This window comes from Ambystoma mexicanum, chromosome 7p (genome assembly GCF_040938575.1).
Source record: "Ambystoma mexicanum isolate Mex_15411 chromosome 7p, UKY_AmexF1_1, whole genome shotgun sequence".
Taxonomy (NCBI): Eukaryota; Metazoa; Chordata; class Amphibia; order Caudata; family Ambystomatidae; genus Ambystoma; species Ambystoma mexicanum.
In genome coordinates, this window is record NC_090939.1 from 259,376,515 (window position 1) to 259,385,777 (window position 9,263).

A 9,263-nucleotide genomic window follows, 5' to 3' on the forward strand; every position below is an offset into this window, starting at 1 on the left:
TCTTAGAATGCAAATGTAAAATCACAGCGTCAGTTTTCGTTTCATTCGGAAATTCCACAATTTTTAGGTCTTCAGAAGTTATCGCACAGAGACTGGGAATCAGCTGACACAGCCGCAGCACGTTAAATCGGTTTAGTATCAGGTCATCAGAAGATTCTATGCGTTCCAGTATTAGGCGTGTAAGAGGATTCAATTCAACACTACAGCTAAGTCAACGCCTAGTCTATAATACTGAATGAAAACCCTTATTGATATAACTTTATGTCCAGTTCATGCGTTCTGGAAGACTACCCCTATATAACACCCCCCTCTTGGAATCCTCCTGACCCCACTGAGCCAAGAAGTAGTTCTGTTTTGCAAGTTTAAAGGTTTATTTGATAACTTAAATAATATATATTATATCACGCTTTATAATAAATTAATAATTGGATATCACACTTAATCTGGTATGATAAAGATTAACAACGGAGAATCTGGCACTAGCACACTTCTTGATAATCACTAAGGAGTTGACATGAAATGGATAAGATAGCAACAATACTTTTATGGTTTCCAATGGATGCAATGTGGAATGAAATGCAGTACAGAAAATAACTTGATAGGATTTCAGCAAAAACAATGTAATCACTTTCTTGGAGAATTCACCCCCCTTTTATGCAATGCAAGGAAATGGAGGGAAGCACACAGTTCTCAGAAATGCAATCAAATGTGATTCAGTTCACCCCAGCAACTTAGACTACAGAAGTTGAAAACACAGGCCCAAATGCTTTTAAATGTGCTGGAAATGAAGAAAAAATATGCTAAAATGCTTTTAATTCCCTCTAGAGGTTCAGGGTGAGTGGTATCTAGTTAATATTAGTCCAGGCTCACACTAGCAATGATGCAGGGATGGTTTTTATGAGGCAAACGAATTTCTTTCAGAGGAAAGCAAAAGCAGCTATCTTTTTGCAAGTGGAGAAATTTGCAAATCGCGGTAAAATTTGCGAATGCGTCTGGTGCGATTACAGAGGAACTACAAGGGCTAGCAATATCGTTTTGGGGTCCTAGGAAAGCCTAGGATCTCAGCTTCCAGATGAAAGTTACTGCAAGTCTCTAGTCACGGAGATATGAGCGATTAAATAAAGGTCGTTTTTTCAGATTTTAAATTTTAAAGTTCAAAAAGACAAGTGCAGCTTGCAACTAGAAAATGACAAGTGACAGCTTTACAAATGACAGGTGACAGTTAGGAGACAGTTCTACTTAGATTAAAATAGATTGAATTATATTATTTTAACTAAGAGATTGGTTCTGCACAGTTTTGCTATGTACTCACAATATATTTAGAAATATGCCTTGCCACGGATCTGGTCAGGTTTAGGACTGGACTCCGGTCTCTGCACTTCACAGTGATCTGGGTCAGCTCTCTCTGGTTCTGCTAACAGGTCAGCTCTACTCTGCTGGTCTGGTCTGGGTCTCTGAAGGTTGATGGAGGTAAAGTATGGATTTTCCCGGCAGAGCTTCCAGCTGCAAATGGATTTGAAAGTCCCTATCTGTCCTGTCTCTCTGCTTTTATGTGTTTTGAAATGGGTGTGTGTGAGCATCACTAGACCCTACCCCTCTCCACTTGCCATTGGTCAAATTTCCCTTTCTCACTTGATTGGGGAAGGAACTGTGAGTCAGAGCGATGTCATTTTATGGCTTGCAGAGAGGACACTCCCCTGTCAAATTGCACACAATCTATATTTGATATAAAAAGACATATTTGCACAGGTAAACATTTGTTTAAAATTACATGCACCCCTCACATATCACAGTAGGTATCCCCTGTTCAAACTCTGCTCTTTCTGAGAGCTTGCATTCAGAAATGGCAATATTTTGCACTTTTTAACTGGTTTGCAATACCGGACATTAACCCAAATTTACACACATGTGCGCAAGGAGTATGGACATTAGTTGATGAAGTGTCAGATTTTTCACATGCACACATTTTGAGTAATATCCTCTTAACTGCTAGTTTGCCCCCAGAACATCACACAAATTGGAGTTTGGGCTTGAATTGAAGGTACATTTTTTAAATTAAGGCTCTCAAAGTTATACATTTCTGTCATTTGATTACAAAGAGTTATCAGTGTTTCTGTAAAATATATATTTTTCTTTCAATTCAGTTCTCAGAGTGTTGGAGTCCGCCTCCAAGACTTGGGTGGGTCAGTCCTCTGGGCAGGCAGGGCTTTGTTGACATTAAACAGTCAAAATCAACATATTCCTTTCAGAGGAAAGGGGCCATTGTGTGGTCTCTGGGAAGCTCCCAGCCAGTCTGCCTTCTATCAATCAAGAGGTCATGTGAGATTCTAACTCCTGGTGTGAAGCTCTGGAGGTGAGAGGGTTTCCCAGGCTTCAGGCCTCTGGGAACAGCATGTGGCTAATTTTCAATTAAAATGCAGCCTTTGAAGTCAGCTGAGTCAAATCCCTTTGTCAGCAACTGCACTCAATTCTCCTGTCAGAGTTTAGACCGCCAGCGCCCCTTTGAGGATTTTGTTGGTACTGCATGCAATTTTGGGATTTTCTTGGATTAATGCATTCTAAACAGGAATGGTTCTTACATGGTAGTAAATCCTTGCTTAACATTGTTTTGATGGGGCTCCTTACAGTAAGATGGTTATGTGGAACCTCACAAAAAGGTTGAATCTTTAAAGTGGTCCAATGAGTCACGATTTCAGCAACTTTTGACATCAGTAACAGTGGATTTGGTTAACAAAGACCTTTCTTTACACTGGTGGGTGGCAAGTTAGGTAACCATTTTGGTGTGCGCACAACTGCGCAGCTCTCCTGGATTCTGGGATGAAATGATGGGCGGCGACAGCGCATCCCCATCTTTACCCACTCCAATGATTTATTTTTGTTCTGGGGTAAAATGATGGGCAGCGACAGCTTAATCCCCATATTTACCCCGTCTAATGATTCCACATGGGTCAAAACCCTCCACAAACCCCCCCGCCCGACTGCGCTTTGACTTGAGTCGAGGGGGAGTCGGTTGCAAGGGAGGTTTTGAACCCTGGCGCTGGTACGTCCACATTATCTTCAGCATCATCCTCTCCATCCGGTCAGATCGATCAGTTCTCCTCGCCGGTCCTGATGGGAAGATTGGGCGGTACCCCGGGCCCGTTGCGTCTCTGCTCCCGGTCTCCGGATCGTCCTCCTTGGCCCGTCTCCCGGTTTTCTTTCTCCTAGGACGACAAAGGAAGAGCGGCAATACCTACTCATAGATGTTTTTCCACCACTGTTGAGATAGTGGGGCAGCATATGCATTTCATCATAATGAAACATTACATTCTTATTTTGAAAAAAAAACAGTATAACTAAGAGACAGTTTCATGCAAATCACAATATTTTAGAGACTAGATGTGGTATGTTTTATGGTTGGAACTGAATTAGTCTGAGACAGTACCCGCTAGGATTCCAGAGGATTCCTCCAGTTGTTGCAGAGTGTGCCTGGGATGGCAACATTTCAACTGGTTTATGTGGACCCACTTGTCTTCCCCCGCTGCCAAAGGACCTTTGGGGATGTGGATTTTGTAGGCCACAGGGGAGATCTTGTCGATGATCTCAAAGGGTCCCTTCCATGTAGGCAAAAATTTGCGCTGCTTGGCCTGGTTCCTTTGGAAGTTGTATAGATAGACCCGGTCTCCCACCTGATATTCCTTCCTGGAAGTTTTCAGGTCATAGTGGGTCTTCATGCTATCAGCTGATCTTTCTAGATTCCGCTGAGCGTAAGCAAAAGCATGTTGGAGGTGTTTCCTTAAATTCTCCACATACTCATGAGTAGTGGAGGCATTTATCAGTGTCTGCTCTTGGGTCCTGTAGAGCAAATGCTGCAGAAGCACCATCTTGCGCCCAGTCATCAATTCAAATGGTGACATTTTGGTTGCAGATGAAGGGGTAGATCTGATGGCCATTAGGACCAGAGGTAATCGGATATCCCAACTTGGCCCAGAATCTGCCACAAACTTTTTTAAGATGCTCACAATTGTCCGGTTGTAGCGTTACACTGCTCCAGAAGAAGCTGATCTATAAGCAATATGCAGCTTTCTCTTGACCCCCAGTATCTCCCACATCTTTGTCATTACTTCACTAGTAAAGTGGCTACCCCTGTCTGACTCAATCCTTTGAGGTAGACCAAAACGGGAAAAATGTGGTTAATCATCAGGGCAGCAGCAGTTTCTGCCTTGCAATTTGGGGCTGGGAGACATTCCACCCACTTGGTAAACAAGCATGTCACAGTCAACATGTACGTATTCCCCCTAGCCGAGCGAATCACGGGGCCTACAAAGTCGATTTGTAAATCTGACCATGGCAGTGTCATCCCCCGCTTTTGGAGAGGCGCACGGTGCGTGAAGGATGATGGCTGAAATTGTGCACACACAAGACACCCCTTCAAGTATTGGTCGAGGTCCTGCCCCATGTGTGGCCAGTATGCAACCTCTCTTAAGATTTCCAATGTTGTGTGAAACCCCCTATGACCGGCAGTGGCCGCATCATGGGCGTGACTTAACATCAGGCTTCGGAATGAGGTAGGAACCACCCACTGATCGTGGCCAGCTTTGGATTTCCTTACCAGCAAACCGTCTTGGATTCGGAACATTTTTGGACATTTCATCAACACTCTTAGGTCCTCTTTCCCAATGTAATCGGTATCCGTCAGGGGAAAGTTCTCAGGGTCCTCAAGGTGCTGGTAAAATTTACCAATTATTGGATCCCCCTTCTGAGCAGTAATCAAATCAGCATCAGGGGTCTCCTTGCTCCATTGGGCAATTGAAAGGTCGTTGTGAGCATTTGTCTGGGACCTAGTGATAGCAGTGACCTGGATTTCCCCCAACAGGGACTCAATCTCAATTAGATCCCCTTGGATGGCCCCGGTTTTGGCCAGCTGATCAGCTAAGTCATTTCCAGTTTTGTCTGGTCCCTCTACTTTGGAATGACCCTTGATCTTTTTCCAATAGATGGTCATCTCATTCAAGGTGACCAGATCATCAATGTTTTGGATCAACTTCCCATGTTTCAAGGGTTTGTTGTTAGCACATAACATGCCTCTGGTTTTCCAATTAACCAGGTGCTCCACGAACCCGTTCCGTACATAATCCGAATCTGTGATTATGACCAGTTCGCGGAGTTGATGCTGGACAGCAGTGAGGATGGCCTGATGCACAGCCATCAATTCTGCCACCTGACTACTTCGGGGACCAATTTTGTATCCAGCGGAGGGTTCTGGGGACTCATTCACCCATGCATTCCCTACGCCGGCCACCAGTTCTTTCTCCCCGTTGTTGTCAACATGGTAAGAGCATACATCCACATACACAGTGGGCATTCCCTCACACTTGTCTTCTTCAAAGACTTTGTGTGGGGAATTAAGGTATGCCTCCGTGTTGTCCTTGACTTTTAGACTTTCGTCCTCGAGACAGTTTTCTCTGGCACAATCATGCAAGTCAGCCAGACCTTGTGCGAGGGGACTCTTCTTGTTTTGGCCATATCGGACCTCCACAGGAAAGCCTTGCATTGACAGAATCCAGGAAGTAATTCGGGAATTACTCACATTTCCGGCCCGGATTCTGTCACTTTGGAGATATTGCAGAGGCTGGTGTGGAGTCTCCACTATGATGTGTTCCCCCTGGATAAACGGGCGGTAATTCTTCAATGCCCACACCGTTGCCAGGAGTGCCTTCTCACAATCGTTGAATTTTTCCTCCACAGAGGATAAAGTTTTGCTCGCATAGGAGATTACTTTATTGACCTTGTCATGCTTTTGGTATAATACTGCCGTCAAGCACGTATTAGAGAACCCTGTCTCCAGGAAGAACTCCTTGTTTCTGACAGGGTAAGCTAGGCAAGGCGCTTGTGAGAGGCTTCTTTTGAGTTGTTTTACCGCCTCGGCTTGTTCTGGACCCCATTCCCACTTGACCCCCCCTTCAGGAGATGAATCAGGGGTCTGGTGATCTCTGCGTAGCCCTCAATGAACTTTCTGCTGTAATTAGTCAGTCCAAGGAGGCTCCTTAGTTCCCGCAGAGTTGTGGGGTCTTTCAGTTTCTGAAGTGCTTCCACTTTCTTTTCCTGTGCTTTCTGAAAGGAAAGTTTTGCTCCGGCGGCCCTCAACTGTGTCAGAACATAACGGATCTCCGCTATGTGTTCCTCCACAGATGAACTTTTGATGAGGACATCATCTACATAAGCCAGGTTACCCCTCGCACCCAGGTCGGGCATGGCCTTATGTAGGAAAATGTTGAATTCATTGCCGGAGTTGAGGTATCCGAAGGGAGTCCGGGTCCATGTGTACTGCTGGCCCCCAAAGGTAAAAGCCAGTTTGTATTGGTCCTCCCTGCTGACAGGCACGGTCCAGTATCCATTGGTCAGGTCTATTGCAGTGAATACCTGTGACCCCTGAATCTGGGCCAGCCCTTGGTCAATGTAGGGCAGAGGCCATCGGGAAGTATGGACCCGTTTGTTGAGCTCCCTGAGGTCGGCGCAGAGTCTCCACTGGCCGCTTGGCTTCAATATTCCCAGCACTGGATTATTGAAGGTGCTGTGGACTGGACGGATTATTCCCCGGGACTCAAGGTTCTTGATTATTTCAGTGAGGGACTCCATTGATGCGAGAGGCAAGCGATATTGCTTCACAAACACAGGAGTCATGCCAGGGTCCGTGGGGATTGTTGTGGTGTGGATGTCGGTGCGACCACAGTCATATGAGTCTACCGCAAAGAGATCTTGGAAATCCAAGAAAACTTGTTTCAACTTTTGCTTTTGTTCCAGAGTCACACAGGCATCAGCTAGGTTGACTCTCTCTTCCACCATCTGCCTGAAGCCTGGAAAGACTTCTGGTTTGGCTATTTCAGCGGCCTCCTCCAGCTGGGTGGAGAAGTCCCTGGTCAGAGTGCTGATTTGGACTGGAGGCTTCAGGTGGGAAAGGCAGCCCTCATGGACCTGGAAAATCACCTCATCCCTCCTGAAGTCACAAGTCACATCTTCCTTACCATAGGGGCAGGAAGTGTACACCAGGAAGTTCCCCCCATGCCGGGTAAAAATCCTGTCTGGTGTTGTATTGTCCTCACTGTCACTGTCAAAACAGTCCTTGGGGATTGGTCCTAACAGTTCATTTAATAAGTCGATGGAAAAATGTCGGTCATCAACCGCCATTCCAATAATGGTGCCTGCGGCTAGAGTAATACTCTTTAAGTCGCTGTTATCCACCTCTATTGGAATGGTGTCATGTTCTATGTTGACTAATGGAGTTGGGTTACCCCCAACCCTTGCTGTTGGAGAGAAGCATTTAGATGTATGTAAGCATCAGGGTTTTTCAACTCTTGTCCCCTTTTGACTTTCACTTCCAGGGAGAATTGTCGGGTCCTTTCTGGGATGGTGACTTCCTCTTTAACCTGAATTTCAACTGCATAAGGTAGCAATTGAGCTGACCTAAATGCTTTTTCTGGATCATCAAAGCTCATGGGATTATCCGCTAATCGGGACCAAGCTTTGAAGTTTATTAGGTCCAAACTAATGGCAAAGCGATTGAGAATGTCACTGCCTAAGTAAAAGGCGGCAGGGATGTCTCGCACGACCCAACAATTGTGGACTATGCTCTTGTTGCCAATGGAGATTTTGAGCATACACCTGCTTGGCAGGAGATGTTTGGAATCAGGTGCTTCCAGGTCCATTTCCCATTTGTCTATCAGTTTGAAGGTGGGAATGGCTGGATCTTTTGGGAGTTGGCGAAACATGGCTTCGCTGATGAAGCTCTTACCGTTGCTCACACACACTCGAGCGAGAACAGAGTCCTTCCCATCATTTAACTGAACAGGGATGAACAACTGCTCTCCAATTTGCTGAATATCAGCCAGGCTCTGAGCTGATTTCACATCTTTCTGGACTATAGGAGTGGGAGTTTCTGATTGTGGATTAGTATAGAATTTCAGAGTGTTTCCTTCCAGCATGGAATACCACCTTAAACTGGAAGGAAGGTTGATTTTCAGAAATACAGAGGACCCCCCATCACCAGTCTGTTGTCCTACTACTATTACTGTCACGTCTGGAATCTGGTTGTTCTGGAAGTGAAATTCTACTTGGTCAGATTTTTGTTCAACCATGTGGCAGGTGCCGTTTAAACTAACATGGTTAACACTCTGTTTTAATTTTATTGGTCGGCTAGTCTGGGTCCAGAGGACCTTGTTTACGCAATCTATTAGGGGTGACAACCTTCTCAGGAGGTCATTCCCTAGTAAACAAGGGGTGCCCTCTGGGGTCACAACTATGACCGGGTGTTTCAACTTATGTCGCCCAATTTTAATGTCCAAGTCTGCCGTCCCCTCAACGGGAATTTCCTTCCCGTCAAAGTTCTGGAGTTGTCCAGGAAGAGAGGTGAGAGGAATTTGGTAATTCTCTCCCCTTCCTGCATTCAGTTCGTCAAAGGCCCTTCTGGACAGAAGGGTAGCTTGAGATCCAGTGTCCACCAGTGCCGAGATTGTACCCTGCCCCTGTACTTGTACCGGGGCATAATATCTTCCCTCCTTCTCCTCAAGGGGGCACAGATAATGTACATTTTTGGACAACTGGTGGGCTAATTTTCTGGTTCTGGACATCGCGAGAGAAGAATTTTGGGCAGAATTCTGTGGAGAGCCTTGGGAATCTGAAAGAAAAATTTGGCAACTGGAGATCAGAGCCATTGTGGGTTCCCCTGGTTCCGGTTCTGGGCCGCCCCCCCCTTTTTGGAGGCAGTCCCCAGGGTGGGTTTGAACCAGGGGATTTTCTTGCTGTTGGTTCTGGGATGAGATGGTGGGCGGCGGTAGCTCAGTCTCCACATCTCCCCAGTCTGGATTTGCATCCCTAGGGACCCATTTTTCTTTGGGAGGAGTTCCCCCTCTCTGAAGGAGAAGATCCTTTTCCCAGGATCCTCTGAGGATCCCTCTCCCTCAAATTGGAAGATCTGTACCTCCTCCTCAAACTGAGTCTGTTTGGGTCTTTTGTTTCTCCTACCGCCCCTCTGCTCCTTAGGAGGCAGACTTTCCGGGGCAAGAGATTTTGTTTCCGGTTCCTGGGTTTCCAGGGGCTGTTTACAAGTGAGGAAGGAAGCTTCCTCCAAGGCTTTACACCCCCCTTCCCCTTGTGCCTCCTCCCTGGGGACCGGTGTGTGATTGGGGTGCTGCCCCCGTCATTGTTCTGGAGCACCAGGTCCAGAGTTGGGTGCGTTCTGTGCCGGCATGCCGATCTGAGGGTTCTGCTGAGCCCTCAGTATGTGA